We start from the raw sequence: 19,241 nt of genomic DNA, 5'->3' as shown, positions 1-19,241 counted from the left end.
CAAACGACAACCACTTCACAAGCCGCAGAAATGTCTTGCATGTATATAGGAAATGTGCGCTCACTGTTTGGTCTGTTGTCACACAGCTTTGTTCTCAGTCGAAACCGCGGTGTGGACAACGCCGCCTCTACTCATCTCTCGTAACTGAAGGAAGGTAAGCTGCCTGATTTCCGACACAGACAAGTTTAGGTCGTCGTCTCGTTCCAACGCCCGCATCACCCCGAGACCCATAAGAGAGTCCATGGCCAGGTTGCCGAGGGTCATGCTTGTGTTTAGGCTCGACGGCCCATTCACGCCTGCAGGATATCATATGGTTGCAAAGATCCAATTTTCCACGCCCCTTTTGAGCAGAGAACAATGTTAGGCTCTGCTTTGGTTTGGTTTTTGAGGATTTAACGTCCCATGGTGACTCAAGTTTATGAGGGACGCCGTAGTGAAGGGCTCCGGAAATTTCGACCACCTGGGGTTCTTTAACGCGCACTGACATCGCACAGTACTCGGGCCTTTCGCCTCCATCGAAATTTAACCTCCGCGGCCGGAATCGAACTCACGTCTTTCGGTTCAGCAGCCGAGCGCAAGAGCTACCGAGCTACCGCGGTGGCTCGGCTCTACGTTAGCTCGATTTATAAAGGGCCAGTCACGGTGAAATGTTTGGAAAGATAAAACAGACATACCCGAAAGGTTACGATGCTTCTGATATGAAATATGCGCTGGTTCTAAATGTATAATATTAAGATAATCCAACTACGCAGCCCATCAATATTAATAATGGCGCAATAGTTATTTACTGCTCCAGATGCAACAGATTTCAGGAGTGACCACTTTCTCTGCTAAAAGCAGTTCCGATTTCTCGGTTGCATGTGCTTTCTTACTTCGTGCCCTAAGGATGAATTCACACGATGTATCATTCGACCGCTTGCTATCTGTCATGTCCGCTCTGTGAGCTCCCCGCATGGTCCACGTACGGAGAAAAACCGTGCACATGTCTAATCTGATTTTTACCGCCTCCTCCATCTTTCGCCTTTGCAGGTGACGGTAATCTAATTATACATATTCACCGTATTTCGCCATGCTACGTTCACCAACACCGTGGACCAAACGCGGAACTCACGGAGCGGAAGTGGACCGTCATGTGACGCTTCCTCCGTGGTGGTTAGCGGGTCAATGGTCCGCCGTGCGGATCCACTTTAACAGACGCCCGGAACGTAAAACGAAACATTGCAGGTAGAAATAGTGTTCGAAAAAATTTACGGTCACAAAATTAAAAGAGTGCATTCGGTGGGATCCAGTATTGCCACCAAATTGACTCTGCCCGCCTGACCGATATCCGGTTATGGGTGCTTACTGAAGATGCCTGCGGCGGAATCGAAAATTTCGCTTGTCCCGGTCTTCTCCTCTTCACTCGTGGTGGACTGGTCCGCCTTCAGTAAGCTTGACACGACTGGCTGCTTCTGCTGCAGGAACCAGTCCAGCACATTCATGCAGGCGCAGATCTCCTGCGGCGAGTACCCTGCTACATCCGCGTCTACACCCATCGTTCGACGCAGCACGCCCACATCAGCTTAGGGCCCCACTGGATGGCCAGTCCTTGAGAAGAAAAGCAATTGGAAGCTTGGTTATAATGGTGGCGTTGTTACACGAGTGCCGAGATTCACCAGGAAGGCTGCGAAGCATGCCTTGTCTATGTTTCCGTTTCGTTGACTAGCTAGTACTTCGTCGATTAATCAATGCATGGCTAAGGGCGCGTTGTTTCACACCTTGCTATACACTAATACAGCATTGAAAGCAAAAAACTGCAGAGAATGTGTACTACATTCGAATCGGAGCGAAAGCACGGATTTGTGCCGCGTAGAAGACGACGGTGCGCAGGCAGTGCCGCGGGACGGAGCAGATGGAAGTTGAGGAAGACGACGCTCTCCAATGCACAGCGCGAGTGTAGGGTGCAGTTTAACACGAGGGTTGTTGGTTGCGGTAATAGCTTAGTGGTCTCGCTGAGCGGTCCTTAAAGGAGATATGTTCGCGCAGCCCAGGGTTCCATCCCCGGTAATGATTATTGATTCAATTTCAGTTCCATGGTTCGACCTCTAACTCAGCTAAAGGTGAAAACTAGGTGCACGATGATCGAAGCACGAGGTCCCGTAGTGAAGCTTTTGCTTCAAAAATAGGATGGGGCGGACAATATCTTGAGACTCTTCGTTGGATGTTATCATATCACCGTCATAACTTACCTCCAAAAACATGGGTTCGCATCCCGCCAGTTATCGTGTAATTAACGTTATCTATGAAATCGAGGCTGGGAAAAACGCTCGCCATGTAGTGTAGTAATGTGATCCTTATGGGTGGTCAGAATTGAGTGTGGACCGAATCGCACTGAAACAACCTTCTGGACTAGGACGCAGACATGGTCCGATACATTCGCGTCGACCTCTTTGTATGCAAACTTCTTTACTTCTGAATGTAACCAACTTGCCGTTAGTTTCAGACCTGAGTAGCTTCAGTCTCCTTTCTGCCCAGCGGAGTAGACACCTTTAAAGAACACTTCGAGACCTCCGCGAAAAAACGAACCCGGGTTAAACTGCAGGGACTCGCAATTAAGCTTTCTAAATGAGAAAATAGTGCAAGGAACGTTTAAGTAGCAGCAATGAACATCAGTTGTTAAGAGTCCTACGGGGAGAGGCTCCAATATAGACAAATTGCTATGGATATGTATTAACACTCCTTTCTGCCCTTGCCGTACGGATCGCTGTCTACGGCAAACGACTGTTATCAAGAAGGGACTCTCATTTACAGACTAGCTCTAAATAAATTCGCCTACCGTGCTCGAAACACCGGGATTCAAATCTGCTACACTCTGGAGTGAAATCTCATCGGGTAATCTATCGGTTACTCGTCGCTCGCAGATGCGCTCCATGACTGAGTTGGCGTAGCCGTAGTTGATCTGTCCGGCGTTTCTCCGACCGCTTGACACAGGCGAGCAGATGGCGAAGTGGTCGTGCTCAGGACAGAGCTTACGAGACAGTTGGTTCAGCCAATTGGTACCGTCTACTTTGGCCTTGCACACAGTCTCAAAGGACGCGGCCGTCTGGTTTTCAAGAAGGGCGTCGCAAAGAACCCGTTTGGAAAGCTCGTTAGTTATTAAGATTACTTTTATTTACTCGCGGAGCATTCCCAGAGGTTACTTATTTAAATAACAGGAACACGGCGCAGGACACAAGAGCGTAGAAAAAAAAATAAAAACAGCGTTCTTTTCTAACTATTCTCTAATAGGTTCGTGTGGTTTGCGCTGCAAGGCTGTACAAGCTGTACATGGACCCTATCACCTTCGTGTTGTTAATTTGGCTCATGTTGGCTGGTATGCATAGAACAGCCACAGTTTTTATCTTTCCACTCTTTGCGGCATAAAACATTAAGGGTCGAAAGGTTTCTTCAAAATAGTGCTCAGCGGACAATCTCGACGTGTTATAATGTTGAGAGTCTAATGAACGCTGCTACAAGAATTCAAAACCAAGTACCACAATTGTGCGGTACTTGCACCACCGCGTCACAGAGCAGTTGTGTTTTTCGCCGCCACATCACACTTGGCATTCCCAATAACAATTTTGTGCCCTCAAGACCTATATTTCCAAGATGTAGATCAAGATGTAGATGAATATAATGGTTTCATGAAGACAACGCTGCATATCAAAGCTACACAAAAAAGCTGCTGAGCTGGCAGTACCGGAATGTTAGATGTAAACAAAGTTAATAAAAGGCGAACCGGCAGAGTGAACAATCGGTATATTAAACAGTGAGCTTTATTTCCAGAGATTCGGGTGCAAAAGGGCACTTGAGGAAGACAAGCATACACATAAGAAAAGTCAGAATGTCTACATATTTGGACCACTGTAAACGCGGGCTGGGACATCTCCACTCTCCCTAAGGAAAGGATGAAAATCTGCATTGCATTCGGCTACAATGGCAATTCGTGCTGTAATTTTTAATCTTCAAGTGTTTTTTTTCGGAAAGTGATGAAAGTAACGTAAAAGTTCTGCCAAAGGTTTTCGCACGCAGTATTTGCTACAAAATTTAATTTCATCGCCTCATTTGTGGCAACATGGGTTGACATACGTCGTCTTATTCTGGTTCTGAGATAGAAAAAGTGAGTCCTTAATTTTCGAACAATGCATCCTAACTGCAAATGAATTCTACATCATCGATAATTGTGCGTTCCATAAATTTCGAAAGCGACTATAAAAATAGGCTTGCAAACTAATCCCACCATGTGTCCGAAACTTTGGGTAAAGTACCGTTTATCTGGGCCTAACAAAGCGCCACCGCTATCTTATATTCCCGGGAAGCATTGCGTTCCTGATAGCATGAGTGAACACGCCCAGCCGGCACCGCAGATAATTCGAAAGCGCGCGTTGCGGAACGTTCGTCTGAAATTAGGCAATCGCCTGGATCCAGTGAACCATTCCTGCAACGAGTGAGCTCATGCAGTTCGCCTATCATTCGCTGCCCTTCCTAGCTCCGTGCAGCTCAAGCCAGATCTTAAGTTGATTTTCCAGAGCATAATTCAATCGTTCCAACTTTATCACTGTACTTATATTCGCTCAAAGTACATTTTATTTTCCTTGTATTATTTTACTGGATTAATTTCATGTAGATTTCTTGCTTAGAGAAACTTAATATTCCACTCCTCGCTAATGTGGTAGCCTGCTTGCGAGGCCCTTGAAGTGTTCTTACAATTAAGCACAGCCCCGGACACACAGTAGGAAGGGCTTGCATTGTAGGAAACGGATTAAACAAGAAGCACTCTTCCTTACCCTGTGCCATGTTATTCAAATGTGCAAAACTGACTATCTCTGCATGTCACTTGAGTCCATCCACATGTGCATTGTAAAGGACGTATACAGGTTGTTAACACCTATAGTTTACATCACACACTTTAATCTGACAAAGAGTCATCACCATGAGTTCAGCGATTCCGTCCTGGAACAGCCATCCTGCTACCAGCATAACGAAGACATAGATTTCAAAATAAAAGATAGCAATTTAGGACCTAAAATGGGGCACTGAGAGCGAACTAAGTGGACGACTTTACAGTTCTTGTGCTGCAGCTTAGTTCATAGTCTTCTTTTGGACAAAGCTTGGTGCTTTTCGGGTGGAATAGTTATGAATAAGGCCACTTTGCTGGAGATGGAACATCGTCCTTTTATTTTATCGAAGCTATGCCAATTTTACCTTTTCAAATATTTGTTTTAGACCATGTGCATTTTTACTGAACACTTCTGTTCAAATTCTCAACAAATCCTTCTCCCCGACATGCATGCTCAGTAGCAGCCAATTGATGAATAAACATTCTAACTTGCCACGGCGAGGATGAAGATTCCGCCTACGGGTCTCATGGCTAATGCTTCTTCCATGATTTGATGCGCGCTTTCCTCCGCCGAGACGTCCGCTTTGGTCACCAGCACTTCGACCCCAGCATGCTGCCACCGCCGGAGGCAGAGCTTCTGGTATCCGCTACGCACTCCTGTACAGGAGCTGAGCAGCAACTTGCGACAGTCGCCGTCCACCCTCCAGTCGGCGTGCTCTAGCCCCATGCCACCGACCCCTCTAACGATGACGTATGACTTTTGCTCGTAGAATTAGGTGCGTGCAACGGCTTCGAATGCAATTGGAGATGCGGGGCACCACTTGTATGGCCTCTCTTCGGCTCGGACCTACGCCGTACGAACGTAATATATGTGGCAATTTTTTAGTCTAGTAAAATTTCTCGCGCTGCTTTGTCGGCACGAAACACGACGAAAACAACAGGTTTAGTGTTGAATGGGGAAACACCTGTGTTCATTCATCTGTGCCTCAAGTAAGAGATTAAGAGTCGTTGCTCTCTCTCGGTCCTTTGATGAGCGCTTTTGTTCAAAGCAAAAGCTACGGCGGACGCAAGGATCAATAAAAAGAGCCATGGCAAAAGAAAAGACCTCTCATGGTCCGCAAGAAAAATTTTAAAATATTTGATTGAAAACTGAAGCTATTTCTGAACTTTACAAAAATTCAGAATATCTCTCTGCAGCTACCATTAGTACCAAGTTCTAATGACACACGGCATGTAACTGCATGCACCGACTAAAACACGGTGCATGTACTTATTGCTCTTCACAACTTCTTAGAACTACAAAATGCAACGGACATCTGAAGTCAGCCAGCGAAAAAAAAAAAAGTGATATTGTCACGAACTGGTGACTGTAGTCCGGAGAGCAGAAATGCTGCGAAAATGGTGTCTAAACAAAACTCTTTATTTGGGTTGACTTGTGCCGACGATGGACTGAATCCCTCAGCGGCGGCGTAGCAATAAGCCTGCTCGGCGGTCGTCGAACAGAATGCCCGCTGACGTGCTCAGTGTTGACGTCTCAGTGCTGACGTGCGCTGTCCGTTAACCGCAGCTGTCCTGAATGCCGAACTGGATAACAAGAGTTATTCCACATCCGTCAAGAGCTTCTAGCGTCCCATAAGGTCAAGGCGCTTTGTGGAGATCACCTTAACCATGTGTTTCTATTGTGGCACTCGTTTCACTGCTGCCTTATCGAAATCTCTTCGAGAAGCGGCATACTCAAAATAACTTTATTCATACGGTTATCTGCTTTTTGCCTTTCGCCTTATTAGGGGGGAAAACTCGACACGTGCTTTATTGTCTTTAATGTCGCGAGGCTATACATGCATTTTGAGAGACGCCGCACGGATCGGCTCCAGTTTAATTTCGACCACTTGAGACTATCTTTGACCATCGCAGAATACGCAGCCCTTTTTTCACTTTGCTTCCATGTAAATGCGGTAGCGGCGGCAGAATTTCATCTTGGGACGAAGGGCAGAGCAGCCGAACAGCACTGTCAACGAACCCCCACAGCGGGTCGGTCATCGATAGAAACTGCGGTGGTGCTAGCACGTCCCTCATAAAGTACTGAAAGAGAAACAAGACGTTGCATATCCAAGCGCTGTGACTATAAATTAAAATTGTTTTCTCTGAGTAGATAAGTCACACCGTGGGTGAAAGGTCTTTTCATCTCGCAAAAATGCAAGGTACCTAATTTTGCTCCTCTACTAAAGGACTGCAAAGCTCAAAATCAAGACTTCTATTCGTGCTATCATCCCTCTTTTTTCTCTATTCCCCTTATTGCTAAGTTTGAATTTCCTAGGGCATCGAGCACGGGCAACGTGTCATACAGGCTGGTACAAAATCGAGGCAAATAAAAACAAGCGTAATGCGTGAGTGTTTGACTCAAGCACCTATGGTCGTGGTTGGTACCTTCCATGAAATTAAATAGCGTGACCAAAAACTGGAAAAACGCTTCGGCTCTCACAGAGGTACGTGGCTCACTACGAAATCTTCACAGATGTGAACAACGCTCCAATGCAGCTGCGAAAACTTCGTTATTGTGGCCGTATGGTCTATATCGTTTTGACCCTTGTTCACATAAACATTCTGTTATTTAGGGGAGGTGTTTGAAACTCACTGTCAGCGAATTGTTGCTCCGTCCGGCCACAAGAGCCAACCTCGGAACGTTGGAGTTAACTCGCGGGATACTGTGCACATGAGGTCCTTGACACTGTTCCAGAATGGCGTGGACGCTGGTTACGCCGAAGCCGAAAGAATTTATGCTGACCGGACCACCGGGAAGAGCGGTCTCTTTAACACTACCTCAATTGTGCCGTCCAGCAAAAATGGAATGTTCGGGTTGGCGTCAGCAAAGTGCAGGTTTCCCGCAATGCTGCCAGTCTCCATTGCCACGACCACCTTGCAAATAGAGCTGAGACCTGCGAGGACACGGTGAGGAGCGCGCGATACTGATTTGTAGCGGCGCTGGCATCGCCAGCGGCGCTGATGAAGATGGAGTTGGCGCGAACTTGCCTCACGCAAACCAGAAGATCTGCCTCGCGCATCAGAGAACGCTCTTATCAACCAGCCCGGCCAGCCAGCCACGTCGACAACCCGCTCCGCCGGCTCACCAGTCTCGGCTACCGGGACGTTCAATAAATGTGGACTTCCAACCACATCTGGTGACCCGGACGTGATTCGAACACGCAACCTTCTGATCCTCAGGGTTATCCTCAGCTTCAATCTGGATGTTATCACACAAGGCATGCGGATTAGTAATACTTCGACAATTGTGAAAAGTGTGTTAGCCCTGCCGTGCCAGCAGGGACTGCTCTCTACATCGACAAGGAGGTGTGTGAAAGATGGCGGGCAAAACTCCGTACGTCAGCTTTCCTGCCTAGCAAAACCCTTTTACCATGGCACTTGGGATGTCTAGAGGGGGTGGGGGTGGGGGGTGGAGTTGGGTGAGGGGCTAACTACTTCTCCGTGCCGCATGCTGCGTACGCACTGACGACCAGCGCTTCAACACAGCACCCTCCTTTGTGACTGCAGTGGGGAGGGTGAATTGTATCTGCAAAACATTGGCTTGGGAGCTGAATCTCTCTATCACGACTACAAAAAATGGCAGAATAATGCAGGAAATGCAATCGCGGCGCGCAAACGGACATGTCACGGGACATTTTTTGTATTTCGCGGGCATCTTCAGAGAACGAAATAAGATGATACGTTATGGACGGTAAGTTATTAACAGTCATGTTGGATGTTTTGCGGACCGTTCTGAAACTTTTCTGTGCAATTTTTCGCCGATCTTCATTGCTTGCGAAGTTGATTAGTTAATCTCAGCTAATTATGCAGTTAAGTACAATAGAAAAAATTAGCAGCGGCTCAGCTCGGCTATGCCAGGATATACGTAGCGGGAGCTACGCTGAACCGCTGAGCTTCAATTGCCGCTTAGCAGCAATTTCGATCTCCTTTTCCATGGCTATACCGCACTGGCAAACGCCCTGCTATATGTATACGCCCCACTGATACCTATGCGCATGCGCACAAAATGAGAGGCGCTACCAAGCGGCTCCGGCGCTGCGTCAGACTTGGCTACTGCATAACGGAGGCGCACTTCTGGACACGCGCCGGCGTCATTGCGTCTGCCGCGGCTATGGAGTCACTCCTCTGGAATGCGCACACCGGCGATGCGAGCGCGGCGGCGGCTCCGGCGCGCCAGCTATGCGCCGTGTGACGTCACTGCTTCTTGCGCATGCGCAGCACGGCTCTCCAGGAGCCACGCGAAACTGCTCAACCTCGGCCAGTGTAGCTCACGCTACAAAACATTACTTGCTCAATGCAGCGGCCAGCAACACCATTTGGTGTTTTTTTTTTGAAGCGATGTTTATTGCCTCAGGGCATAAAAACTATGAAATGAGAGATGAGTAAGATGCTTAAATAAATGAAAAAAGGTTGGCTGATCTGATGAAATCAAGAACCGAACGGTGATATGGGGTTCGAACCCGACCGCGGCGGCTGCGTTTTTATGGAGGAAAAACGCCAAGGCGCCCGTGTGCTGTGCGATGTCAGTGCACGTTAAAGATCCCCAGGTGGTCGAAATTATTCCGGAGCCCTCCACTACGGACCTATTCGTTCCTATCTTCTTTCACTCCCTCCTTTATCCCTTCCCTTACGGCGCGGTTCAGGTGTCCAACGATATATGAGACAGATACTGCGCCATTTCCATTCCACCAAAAACCAATTATTATTATTAACGGTGATATGGGCCCTGTGTCAAGCAAAATAGGAATCCGGATTGTCCGGTGAGAGACCCACTGCCGCCAGGTGCTGAATTCTCGTCGGCTTCAGCGCCGGGCAATCCCACAACAAGTGGTGGATATCCGCCTCACCGTCTCTGATCTTGCAGACTGGACACCCGGGCAGGAATATAAATCTTTGAAATGCGGCCACTTTGAAATGCGGCCACTTTTAAATCTTTGAAATGCGGCCGTGTCACAGGTGTCACAGCTGGAGTTAGGGCAACCCCGACCCGTATCCTCCGAAAGCGCAACCTCCTCTGCACGGGTAAGACCACGGGGGAGGGTTGCCGCACACGGAGGGATCAGAGTACATGTGCGGCACCGGAGATGTTCCTTTCTTGTTAAAAGGAGGGTGCTGTCATCCAGAGTGAGGATTCGAGGCAAAGACGAGGTTGAGGTCGAAAGGCGGGTCGCCGAATCTGCACGGATTAGTGCGCTCAGGAGGTCACGCGAGACCGACTCAATACGGATTTGCTGCGGGGTGCGTGCCGCTAGACGATGGATGTCTTGGCAGATTTCTGGGGTGCGATTGACTCGTCGTAGTAGGCGTGTGACGTAAAGGGCGTTGGTGCGAATGACAATGCGGGCCGTAGGTATCATGGGAACGGCGGCCACAGAGCAAAGTGCCTCTTGAACCGCAAGCATCTCCGCACAGAAGGAAGAAGGAGGTTCTGAGAGGCGAAACCTTGACGTTTTGTTCAGGGCAGGCTTGCAAGGACAGTAAACTGCCGTTGTTGTTTCGCTGCCCTGGATGCTTGCGTCATCGCGCATGACGGTGGAGCCATGCGGCAGACTGGCGTCTTGCTCTGTAATTCTGTCGTGAAATGACGATTCCGCGCGGGTAGATGATGTCCGACGTATATCAGTTGGTTTGTTGTCGCTTAGCTGCCCAAAACGCCAGGAAGGAAGAACTGGCGGTGGCGGCTGTAGAATGGAGTGCGATGAAGCATATGCCCGGAGTGCACACGTTGTGTGTGTAAGGCTTGACTTTAGGCGGCGAGCATCGCGTCGTTGCTGCACCAGCTCATCTAGCGTATTCAGCTGCGCATGTTCTTGGAGTGCCACGATAGAGGTAATGCAGGGAAGGCAAGTGATGACCCTCATTGCCTCTCGATTACAGCTTCTAGACGATCCCATTGAGCCCTCGTCAAATGCTGGAATTGGACTTGGTAAACGAGGCGCGGTTGCACAACCGCCCGCACCAACTGTCGCGCAACATCATTTGGTGTCTTCGTCGTAGACTGCCGCGGCATATCTTAAGCCCTGGCTAAAGTTAGCTGGGACACCCTGCGTAGGTATGCGTCTCTTCAAAATAAAGACAACGTAACTATCGCGAAGAGCCTGCGTCGGTTGGTTCGATCAGGCCGCTGCTCCTACTCTGAGCCTCGAGATAACGCGGCATGGTGTCCGAAGCGGCGGCTGTCGAGCCGAGATAAAGTACTGTCGTCTACGCGGTTGTTAGCCCCTTTTGGCTAAGCCGACTGTACATGACAGAAGGCACTGACTCGAAGAATTGTCATGGTATGTTCGCCGTACAGCCACTGCTTTGCTTCAACTTTGACGGCACATCGAAGTGGCCTGTCTGGAGCCAACAGTTCGACGATTACCGATTTACTTCTGGCCTAATTGAGCACAGCAATGAAGCGCAGATCTACTTAATCTACGAAAGCGCATGTTTTCACAGACGCATTCAAGACGTTGCCGAATCTGTCGACCAGTTCCTTACCGCTCTGCATACGTTGGCGGAACGCTGCGACTACGGCAGCCTTAAAAGGGCATGATCGGTTATCGCTGCTTAGTGGGTAGTCGCGGTACGCAGCTCTCGGAGACGTTTCAAATGGACGCAAGGCTCAGATTGGCCACCGCTTTGTCGAAAACAAGCCTTGAAGAGACCGTCGAAAGGCAGCAACTAACACTGCGAGAAGCAGGCGGCCGGTTGCCAGCTACAGCGTCCGCGGGAACCTCGACACGATCAGCAAAAGGAGGCCAGCTCAAGGAAAAAGGCAGCTCAACGAGCCAACGCTTTGAAGGACAAACCACAGGGCAAGACAAACCGGGCAACTACTGCGGCAAATGGGCGCACGTCGGTGCAACCTGCCCGGCGAGTTCAGCCAAGAGTCACCAGTGCTGCTTCTCGGGACATTTCGCTGCCGTGTGCCTCAAGAAAGTTGCCGCGTACTCAAAAAAGGTACGAGTTTTGTCTTTGCAGAAAGCCAGTCATGGCTACTTTGTTTGTTCGGTTTGCAACTCAAGCTCAAACTGTCGATTTATCCAGGTCGCAGTTAATGGTACGCCCGTGTTTGCTGAAGTAGACTCGGCTCGCAAGTGTCTGTGGTACCGTCTGCGTTCTCGGGCTGGCCTACTAAGCCGGAGAATCTAGATGTCATACTATCAGGTCCCAGCCACAAAACCTTTGGAAGTCTTGAGGAAATTCAAAGCGACTATCCAGTGGAAACAAGAATCGGCAGAGCAGTGGGTGTATGTCGTCTCACCGCTGCTCTCAATCCTACTCCGACTTCTTGCAATTCAGACACTCGGGTGATAAAGCTTGTAGAAAGAGTCAGTTCGAAAGTGTCAGTCGAAACTTCTTAGCCGCTGTTGTTCAACGACCGGGGGGTCATCGCGGGAGAGTACAAAATCAACCTGGTAGACGACTCGATTTCTTTCGCGATTCACACGACCCACTTCTTTTATTGGAATCAATTAAGAAGGAGCTAGAGCGATTGGAGAGAGATGATTTGATTAGAAAAGTTCACGAACCACCAGAATGGCGAGAATGTATATCGTCCCTCTTCTGAAGCCGTTAGGCAGGGTGCTGATTTGTGTCGATCTAACGCACCTTAACAAGGGGTTGCGCAGAGAGCATTTTGTCATGCCCACAGTTGACGAGTCTATTGGCCGATTAAAGGGCGAAGCTGTGGTCTCGAAAACTGGCGCCAATTCAGTTCTCTATCAAATCGAGCTCGCACCTGAGTCAAATCCTGACAACCTCCATTACGCCGTTTGGAAGGTCTCCTTTTAAGCGGCTTCCGTTTGAAATAACGTCAGCTTCTGAATTCTTTCGGAAGAAATTATCGCAAATACTGCAAGGTATTCCTGGTGTCATTAAAACTTCGGATGACGTGTTAATATTCGGCTCTTACAAAGCCCAGCATGGCGAAAGGTTGGAGCAAACATTGGTCCGACTCCCAGTAGCTGGCAGCACGTTCAACAAGGATAAGTGTGTCTTCGGAGGGACACATAACGTTTTTAGGCTGAGTTGGGCCGTGACGGAATAAAACCCGACCAGTGAAAGGTTCGTGCCATTAAGGAACTCGAAACGCTGGCAAACTTGCCGGACGTGTGGCGGCTTCTATGAACAGCCAATCACCTGGCTTGATTCATTCCCGACTTGGCATCGAAAACTGAGCTTTTGCTTTAGCTGCTTGTAAGTTGCTCTGAATGGTCTTGGGGCCAGCACAGGAGTCCTACATCAAAAGAGTCATATGCTCTTCCCCAGTAATGGCAAACTACGATGTCAAATATAGTAGGATAATTTCCGCGGACGCGTTGTCTTACGGGTTAGGGCCAGTGCTGTTGCAGGTTCCACCTTACAATGAGCGGCACCCTGTAGCGTTCGCATCAAGGTCTTTTATTCGCGCTAAATCACGACGTGCTCAAATCGAGAAAGGAATCCTGGTTCTGACGCGGGTGGCGGGAAGATTCGAAGATTACATCAAGAGTCTCAAAGTTTAGCTGCAGACCGATCATAAGCGTCTTATCACACTAATTGGAAGGTCTCCTATCCACACAGTGCCACCTCAAATTCAAAGCTTCGGCATGAGGCTAATAAAGATCGATTTTACAGTTGCATATGTGCGTGACGCAAGTGTTATAACACTGATGCGTTGTCGAAGGCCCCACTTCGGGTACAGCAGACTGGCTATAATTCACTGAGAGTCAGGAGCTTAATAATTTCGTAAAAGGCTGCCTGGAAACCATCGTCGAGGTGGAACACTGTGAACGAATAAGGCAAGCTCAGGCAAATGAAGTACGCAAAATTTTAAAGATATTCTGCCGGAAAAGCTGGCCGAACTTTTCTTCGTTACCAATGGTCTTGAGACCATACTGGCTCGAGAGAGCCACGCTGACTGTAACCGTAGGATTGCTCCTCAAAAGTGACAGGCTGTTACCCGCAGGGCAATGGAGATGTAGAGAGAATGGTAAAAACAGTGAAGAGATTGTCATCGGTGCAACTGCTGATGTGAAGGCAATTACGTACAATTCTACCGCAGGCCCCTCACAAATTGGAACCCCGCACAGTCAACCTTAAGAAGAAAAAAAATTGGCGGTGGTTTAGCTGTGGTTAAACCTGGAGTGACGCGATAGCTACAGCTGGCCGAGTGGAACTCGTTCAGTTCAATTGAAAAGACAGTGTTTCGCCGCTCCGTTTCGCTGGGCGTACATTCTTCATCTTCGTTCCAATTGACACGGCGCATGCGCACAGCTGTTGCAGTTCGGTTTCGCCGGCGCGCCGCGCCGCCGGCAGCAGCAGCTGCTCCGCACCACATGGCTGGTCACGTGCCGCCGCCACGCTGAAGGCTCGAAATGCTACCATAATGTAGCTATCGCTACAAAACTGAGAATGTGCACTCCGAGAAACGCAGCGGAGCAGCCATGCAATAGCAGCCATGCGGCACGACCACTGCCGCCTCTGAGAGCACTGCTGGTGCTATAGTGTGGCACACATCATAGGCGTGGCAGACACACCAATGTCTTGTGAAGTGAAAACTGACTGAGGGTTGGTGCTGGTTAGAAACCGCCAATTTCTAATGTTTTCTCGCTCGGAGTCTTCAATTCCAAGAGACCTAAGGGGTAGCTGTTAATTTCCATGTGGCACAGGAATATCTCCGGCCGCCAGTGAGAAAGCAGGTGAGTTGGTAGAGCAAGCAGCTGACACGGTCCCTTGCGTGACACGACACGGTCGCCCCGTACGGAAGCCGGAACGCTACGGAACAAGTAGCTGCTCTGTGTGCTTGTTCCATGAAACACTGTATACTGTGTATTTGTTGTTACATGACACATATCTTCCGGTTGCCGTTGCAACAGTCTTCCTATTGAATTGAAATATAAAGAGAGATGTAGCTATGGCAAATTCCGGTATGCTGCGTCACAGGTCATGTGACTGCTGAATGTTTTATAAATGCGTTTCTCTGACTAAAGACAGGGTCACTCCAGCCGAGAGCCTGCACCGAGTGCTTCGCTTCGGCCGCTGCGCCTGCTCGCAGCCCGCGAGATAACGCGACAGCCTTTACGTTGGGCGATCAGCATCAAGTCGTTCACTTTCAAGTTTTCGGAATAAAATTGCCTTGCTTCTCTTTCTGAGACCTTCTGAGACCCCGCCTCGTTTGGGCTGGAAGGTGGCTCAGCTCAGCGCTGGTAGTAAAGCTTGTTACGTGCTGATACAGGGTTCTCTTTTTACCGTGTCGTTAGCAAAGCTTTTCCATCCTTTACGAGAATAGGAAGTAGTTTTCTTATGTATCATTATATATCGATGAGTAAAGCAACGTCGCAGAGACCTGACACTCTAGCATAGAAAGCAGCGCTCCAACCGTGCCTCAGGCAAGCGGCGTCAAGGACGCAGCGATCGCAGTAAGGACGGACTGGACAGGTGCTGACTGGAAGTTCGACATTTTATGCGCTACTTTGCTTCGGTTTGATCCCGGCCGTTCTGATATGTCTAAATGCGAACAAAATGGGCGTATCTTTATTTCGAAAAAAGGTGTTAAAAATAGTAGCGCTGTTTCATAAAGAGCTTTTAACGCAGCTAGGCCAGAAGATGAAGACAGGCCGAACGTCGGTCCCCTTCATGACAAAGCTCGGGTCTGATTGGTACTAGCAGCTCATACTGCAGAGGAGAGTATTAATGTTCGAAACGGGTACAACAAGGCCGCACTTCATCTTTCAAAGCATTCTTAGACAGCTACAGCTAAGAAATAAGTTATAAAAGCTGCCATTCCGCTTATCACCTGCACGTCTGTAAAAGCTTTTATCACGCGTAATAGAACAACGCACGCTGAAAAATGCATCTCAGCTCATACACGGTGGGTAAATAATTATCGCGACTTGTTATAAAGACGAATTCCGCAGAAAGGCTGACAAAATAATAGCTTCACTTATCCGTTGGTTAAAGGGTGTGTTTATTATTTATTTTATTGGTTGTTTGCTTGATTTTATTGCTTGATTTCCTGACCGACGGAACGCGAAGATCGTGTCTGCACTGATTTGACGACGGTGTCCAGGTGCTGAAAACAAATTGCGTTTTGTTTTTCCTGAGGCGGCTTCAGCATGTGCCACTTTGCTCTTTACAGCCCCAACCTTGAGCGGCTTCTCGCGGACGTGCTCACCGAACATCTTGCTGATGGCGCCCAACTCATGGCAGTCGCCCGCCTGTGTTCCAGTTCCATGAGTTTCAACATAGCCCACTTCGCATGGATCCGCATCGGCTTCGGCGTATACATCTCTTGGAAGCTATTCTTGCACCTTCCTTGAAGGGTAAGTGATCCCTGTCGGATCGCACAAATCCTATTTCAGATGCGGTCTTGTGCCCAGCATGGCGACGTGGGACACTCAGCCCTTAAATTGATTCCCGTTATGAGTCAGCAACAATTTAATTCACTACTACATTTTTTGCCTTGCATATATTGTGAATGAGGGCAAATTTTGGAGGTGAAAGGAAGTGATTCGAATCGGTAGTAACTTTTTAAACCAAAATTACATAGTAAAGTGGTGATCATTCCAGGTATCCCAGGGGGCTGCCGCAGTGGCTGATTGGTTCTGGCGCTCGGCTGCTGGCCAGAAAGACGCGGGTTCGATCGCGGTCGTGGCGGTCGAATTTCCATAGAGGCGAAATTCTAGAGGCCCGTGCACTGTGCGAGGTCAGTGCATGCTGAAAAACACCAGGTGGTGAAAATTTCCGGAGACCTTCACTACGGCGTCCCTCATAGCCTGAGTCGCCGCGCGCCATAGACCAAACCAAACCGAAATGTGAAAGCATTAACTAAACTATACCATAAACTAAACCAAACCACGTATCCCACGAAGCATTTTGTAGCAAAATGCTTACCTTCACTAGTGAATACATCAGAGTATTTGATGTGTGTGAGCGTGGCGTAGATGCGCCGAGCATCTGGCACCCACTTGAAAAAAAAACTGCACCCGCAGTTTCGCCTCGGGTGTATCCATTCGCTGCAAGAGCCATGAATAAATATGCTACTGCAACCTGCTTCACCCATTGGATTGAGAGCAGAACTGTATAAGATGCGATTTCGTAACAGATAACGCTGCGTGACTTCCTGAAACACGTTACACCTGACTAAATCAAGCGCCAAGTCCAACGATACTTGTAGACATAGGAGAAGGTTCTGGATATACTTTGGGCTGTGCGGATATACAGATGAGGGATATATCATGCATGTGAGAGGCATGCAACCACAAAGCCGTTGTTTCAAATTGCTTTTTTGCCTTACTCATGCATTATTCTGCAGCCCTACCGTTTTTATTCTAATTTTCTTTTTGCATTGAATATATAAAATATCCACATTTGAGTGAATAAATATTTTTATATACTAGCAGAGGGTGCGCGTCTTCAAGCTCTAACTCCCTGTCTCTATTCTTGTGTATAGATGTATCATAAATGCTTTTGCTGTTATGACGCCTGTCAGGTTGTAAGGACTGTCCCAGCTATGATGGCTCAAGATTTAAAAACAACAAAAAGCATTCTTACTGATTTGAACAACTGAATGTTTACAGAAACCAATTTTACAGAAACCAATTTTACAGAAACCCCGAACCAATTTCATTTTTAAGAAAATGGCGCAATATCTGGCTCACATATCGGCGGACACCTGAACCACGCCGTAAACGAAGGGATAAAGGAGGAACTGAGCGAACAAAGGAAGAAGGAGGTGCCGTAGTGGAGGGCCCCGGAATAATTTAGAGCACATCGGGATCTTTAACGTGCACTGACATTGCTCAGCACACTGGCGCCTTTGCGTTTCGCCTCCATTGAAACGCGGCTGCCGTGGTCGGGTTCGAACCCGGGAAATCCGGATCAGTAGCCCAGCTTCCTAACCTCAGAGCCACCGGGCTTATTTGTCTTTATTGCCTGTTTCGACAGTTTACAACTGATGTCATAGTGGAGGGCTCCGGAATAATATTATCACCTGAGGATCTTTAACGCTCACTGACATACCCGCCGCAGTGGCTCAGTGTAATGTAGTGCAGAACACTGAACCACCGCGGCGGGTATGTCAGCGTAGAAGATCCCCAGGTGATAATATTAGTCCGGAGCCCTCCACTACGGCACCTCTCTCTTACATTCTTTGTCCATCCTTTATCCCTTCCCTTGCAGTGCGGATCAACTGTTAGCCAATAGGTGAGACAGATACTGCGCCATTTCCTTTCCACAAAAACTAATTTTATTTTCAATTCCCACTAACCGTGGAGCCGGTTATTTGCTCTTCCTTTCCTCAAAATCATCGGCGTCTACTCTCGATTATTCAGTGGTTCCTGCAGGGCTCGCTTCTAACCTGCTTTTGCCTGCTCCACATGTACTTTCTCAGTTAAAAGGCACGCGTGCTTTAAGGAACGAAATGCGATAATGTAGTGCATTCTCAAGTAAGAACTTAATTAATTGAACTAAATTGGCAGAAATTGCATTCTAGCCGGCAAAACCGGCTGTGTTTTCTATCGTTACCTTCTGGCTTCTTTGAAATAGTTCCTCGGTTTAGTGTACGTTTGTTGAACTATCACTTGCATTTTAAGTGCCAAATATAAGGGCCCTTTCTGGGCGTACGCGCCCAGCGTCGAGCTCTTTGTGTACGGTGGAATGGGCGTCTAAAAAGAGGCATGCATCTCCATATGCCTGGTGCTGGCTCGCTTCCCCTCCTGAGCCGACGGAGAGAATTTCAAGTAATTCCAAAATGTGCATTTCCCAAAATGCGGGGCGGTGTGTGCAGCCTCAGCGATTGAAGCCTCGACCCGGAGAAATACCACGCAGCTACATCCTTCACCAACAGGCGTGAACCATGTGAAACCGAAGCCGACGCGTGAGTGAAAAATGTGAGGACAACCCACCCACGCACCCCAGCCCTCCAGAATCGCCAGCCACCTTCACATTCCAGAATGCCTTCGCTCTGACGTCACGCCACCAAATGGCGTAGACTGTATGAAGCAGAAGCCAAGGCATCTGTGAAGAAGTGAGGAGAACCCAGCATCCACCCACGCTACTCTTCCCTTTGCATGCGCCACCCACTCCACCCACCGGCCACCTTCACACTCCAGAAGGTCTCTACTATGAGTTCTCTTCCACCAACAACGAGGGCCATGCGAAGAGAAAGAAGCCCGCCTCCCGCTACCATCCACCTCACCATCAAGAAGCTCCAGCCTCTCTTCGCCCACTTACTCTCCCCATACTCTCTCCAGAGAGTAAGTGGGCCTTACGGCGCGGTTCAGGTGTCCACCGAGATGTAAGACAGATACTGCGCCATTTCCTGTCACTAACATCCAATTTTCAATTTTCAATGGTCCGAACGGTAATTGGT

General features: G+C 48.5%; 1 pseudogene; it reads right to left on the bottom strand.

Moving 5' to 3' along the window:
- Positions 1–1,557: 1,557 nt before the first annotated feature.
- Positions 1,558–19,025, bottom strand: LOC144102153 (fatty acid synthase-like; annotated as a pseudogene).
- Positions 19,026–19,241: the final 216 nt, after the last annotated feature.

The sequence above is a fragment of the Amblyomma americanum genome, chromosome 8, assembly GCF_052857255.1.
Source record: "Amblyomma americanum isolate KBUSLIRL-KWMA chromosome 8, ASM5285725v1, whole genome shotgun sequence".
In the NCBI taxonomy this organism is placed as follows: domain Eukaryota; kingdom Metazoa; phylum Arthropoda; class Arachnida; order Ixodida; family Ixodidae; genus Amblyomma; species Amblyomma americanum.
The sequence above is the reverse complement of the archived record's forward strand: the minus strand, read 5'-3'. Positions and strand labels throughout refer to the sequence as shown.